Raw genomic sequence first — 4,592 nt, 5'->3', positions numbered from 1 at the left:
GGCGCCCCCAGCTTCCAGTCCAGTGAGAAGCGCTGCCGTGCTGAGGAGCTGCACTGCTCATCCTGCCTCTTGGTGCCCATTGAGGGGATTTACGACAATTGAGTTCTTCTTGGAGGATCTGTCTTTAAGCAGATAAGGAGAGTTCAGAGAAAGCCTCTCACTGCATTTGCTGTTTTTCAAGTGCCTCCAGCTCAATATAATTAATATGCCAAAGTGGCATATTTTGCTACCCTTCATCATTGAAGCAGGAAAAAGTAAAAAATAGTATCAGGGCCCAAATAATTGCCAAATGTCATTATGGAGAGTGGCCTCAGTTCAGGCCTGATAGAGACTGATGGCTCCCTGCTTCTGAGAATGTCTTCCACCTTTGTGCTTATTTCATAAGTGCCTTTCACTTCCACTTAGGGACATTAGCAGGGTCCAGTCTTTACCTATAACACGCTCAAGGGGAGCTAAGGGCCCACGGCCAGGAAGAGGGCATGGCATAAAAGATGTGGTCTCTGAAGTCAGAGCTCTCACAGGCTGAGCAGCCCTCTGCAAGTAGCTTTTCCTCTTGGGACTCTGTTTTCCCATCTGTCAAGGGGGAGAGGGAATAACTTCAACTGGAAGGTTGTTAGGATTTACTAGCCCACCCACTGACTCACCCACACCCCATCCCACTTCTAAATGGAGGCTGTGAACTCCACCATCATTTGAGACTTGCTTCTCCTCCCTCACCCCACCATCTATTCTGCAATTCTTCAGAGAGAGAATTCTTACTCTGGTATTGGGTCCTCGCTTGTCTCCCACCAGCTTAAGCTTGGCTTATTTCTCTGGCTTTTCCTTCTCTCATGAAGGAAAGGCAGATTTGGATAGGATTAAATGATAAAACGAGTGTAAGTAAGGAACACAGTACTTGGCACAAAGTAAGCATTTAATAAGAAGAATCATAAGCGGAATAGCTGTTAACATTTACTAAGCACTTACTATGTGCCAGGCATTGTTCTAAGTAATTTATGTGTATTAACTCACTTAAATTCCCTGAGACAAGATTCAAGTGCAAGTGATTTATTAAAGGCAGCACTCCTTAACCCGTAAAGCAATGGGGGAAGCAGGACAAAAAAGGAAAATAGATGCAATTTCAGGAAAAATCCCACAGAAGGTGGCTTCGGCCTGATCTCACAAGGGAGCTCTGGAGTGTAAGCTATGCCTCGGGACTGTTGCTGAGCTCTCTTTCATATTCAGGACCCTGCTAGTCATTGGCTAAGGACCAGGTAAAGTAAACCCCCAGAAGCTTCCAGCTCTCTGCCTCTGCAGGCAAGCAGCCGCAATGGTCTGAGGAAGGCCTCCAAAGAGATTTGTAGGTGTTGATGGGCAGGTGGAAGCAAAAGCACAGAGAAGCCAGAGAAGAAGTGCGCAGAAGAGGTTAAAGGGAAGCTGGGAGATCTGGCCAGAATGCGAACAATGTCTCCAGCAAAGCCTTACAGCAACAACAAAAGAAAACCTACCTAGGAGATGAAGCACAGGAGGTTGGGTAATTTGCTCCAGTCACATAGCTAGTAAGTGGAAAATAAGGATTCAAATCTAGGCAGCCCATCTCCCAAGTCTGTGCCCTTCCACTTGGTGCAGTATCAGCCAACTCTCCTACCCACACCAGCTCCTCTTTTCAGACATCATGCTTACATGTGGGTCTGTGTCGCAGACATCTGGAAACACACTAAAGCAAACTAAATTGTTCCTTCATGGAGGAGGTCCTTTGTCATCCTGACTTTTCTCAGCCTCCATCACCGTAATGTAATCAGGACGCCTTTCATCCCTATCAGCTCCTAATTCCTGCAATTTTCTCTTAATGGCACTCCGGATCTCGCTGCTGATTGCTGTGCCATTCATAGCCCGGCAGTGGGTGCTGGGTTTGAGCACCAGGTGCAGGCTCTCAAGACCCCAGCTTTTCCTTTGAAACAAATTTCGTTTTATTTCAACATTGCAAGAAATGCTGTTCTCCCTTCAACACGTTAAATTACTCTTTCCTGGAATGACTTTGGCCACAAGTTTTTTTCCTATAAAAATAATGTCAAAGTATTTCCTGTTGGCTTAAGTGATTAGAGAAAGAAAGTATGGACTTCATAATGTACTTTGGTGTTAAACAGCAGCTGAGGTTCATTTGACCATTCGAATTCATAACCTCTGGCCCTGGGTGTGAAAAAAATAGACTGTGAACTTCTATGATGTAATCGATGAGATGATGATAAAACTTTATTTAACATATTGATAAAATGTTCCAGATTATGGGGCTGGCCTGGTGGCGTAGTGGTTAAGTTCACGCACTCCGCTTCGAGGACCTGGGGTTTACCAGTTCAGATCCCAGGTGCGGACGTACACACCGCTTATCAAACCATTCTGTGGCAGACATCCCACCTATAAAGTAGAGGAAGATGGGCATGGATGTTGCCCCAGGGCCAATCTTCCTCAGCAAAAAGAGGAGGATTGGCAACAGATGTTAGCTCAGGGCTAATCTTTCTCATAAAAAAAAAAAAAAGGTCCAGATTATGTATTACTTTTTACATGTGACTAATTACTTTCTTTTGAGGAAGATTAGCCCTGAGCTAACATCTGTTGCCAATCCTCCTCTTTTTGCTGAGGAAGACCAGTCCTGGGCTAACATCCGTGTCCATCTTCCTCTAGTCTATATGGGACCCTGCCACAGCATGGCTTGATAAGTGGTGCGTAGGTTGGCGCCTGGGATCCGAACCGCAAACCCCAGACCACTGAAGCAGAGCGTGGGAACTTAACCACTACACCACCGGGCTGGCCCCACTAATTACTTTTTTTTTAAGATTTTATTTATTTATTTATTTTCCCCCCAAAGCCCCAGTAGATAGTTGTATGTCATAGGTGCACATCCTTCCAGTTGCTGCACGTGGGACACGGCCTCAGCATGGCCGGAGAAGCGGTGCGTCGGTGTGCGCCCGGGATCGAACGTGGGACGCCAGCAGCGGAGCGCGCCCACCTAACCGCTAAGCCACGGGGCTGGCCCCTAATTACTTTTTATAATCAGAAAAACAACCATAAATATGATAAAACAGTGATGTTGGTAATCATGTGCTCTCTAGAGCAGGGTTTCTCAGGCTTGGCATAATTGACATTTTAGGCCAGGTAATTCTTTGTTGGGAAGGTCTGTCCTGTGAATTGTAGTATGTTTAGCAGCACCGCTGGCCTCTACTCACTAGATGCCAGTAGCGGTACACACTCCTTACAAGATGTGATGACGAAAAATCTCTCCAGACATTGCCACTTATGCTCTGGGAAGTAAAATTGTCCCTGGTTGAGAACCACTGCTTGAAAAAACAATAACAAGGAAGGGACATCTCATGGTGTGCCTGCTGGGCTCACACCTCCTGATCTCTCAGACAGTCTCTCTTCTTGGTTTCCATTTACTGATATTTCTGAGATTGACCAGCTTTGATTCCTTGTGTTTTGCAAATGTTTCTGGAAATCGCTCACCTACCCTCATCTCCTAAATATCCACACCATTTCCAGTTCTCGGGTTTCAGCCCAATGACTGCGTTTCTGAACCTGGATTGTCCCCATTGCCTTCACATCTGTAGCTTCAGCCTTACTTTCTTGCAAACATTAGATATGAGGAGGAGGGACTGAAAGTAAGTAGAAAAGAGGCTATCTATGACACATCTGCACATTTTCAGCATTTCCCATTAGTAACTTTGTTTCAACCTCATGATGCGTAAAATAACAGGGAAATTGAAGTAAGGGGAATTTAGAGTGACCCATTTTGACATGCCAGAGTGAATCGGTCATGGAAAAAGAATCCAGGTTTCCTAGGATCTAGAGATGAGTCTTTTTCATTTTTAAAAATATGATTATTCCAGCCAAAGAAGTTTTAATAGTCTGATCAAAATATTTATATCTACTGCCACAAAAGCCTGCTCTTGTATTCTTTCAAAGTTTAGGCCAAGAATAGCAAACAAATTTCACCCATCACACCACCGTGATGGGTTGTTTCTTTACACTTTTTCCCATTAAGTCTCTAGTGTTAGACTTTACAAAATAGGCTGACCAAATTACCATGCTGCCAAGAACCCAAGCAAGGTTTCTGAGGGGTCTGAAGAACTTCTGGGTTCCCCTTAAAAACTTCCCTTAAAAATTATACAGTTTCTTCCTGATGAAATATGCGGCAAGTTGACCTCTCAAGCTCGAAGCTGACGCCCAATACTTGTTGCCACCCGTGAACAGTCAAATTCAATGACTGTGACCATTCAAATGGTGGTTTGAATTGACCCAATGAGTCTATTCAAAACTCTGGTATCTAACTCTGCTCCACACCTCTGTTGGCTCCATCCTTCAAGGTCTAATGCCTTACATGAAGATCTCCCCTCTTTGAGTGCCCAAACCACGATAGTCGTATTTTTGTGGTTCTCCTTTATACCGTAGTCTCTTGTGATCTATTTGTTTTTGTCCTTCTTAAACTTCAAGCTTCTGAAGGGCAGATATCTATTTAGTTCATCCTTATATGTGTGCAGGACCTATCTCTGTGCAGAGTAGGAAGCCAACACATACTTGTGCAATTGCATTTAATCTTAGTGGAATCATCCTAGGTC

Source organism: Ceratotherium simum, chromosome 5, assembly GCF_057802395.1.
Source record: "Ceratotherium simum simum isolate JZ-2026a chromosome 5, ASM5780239v1, whole genome shotgun sequence".
NCBI lineage: Eukaryota > Metazoa > Chordata > Mammalia > Perissodactyla > Rhinocerotidae > Ceratotherium > Ceratotherium simum.
The sequence above is the reverse complement of the archived record's forward strand: the minus strand, read 5'-3'. Positions refer to the sequence as shown.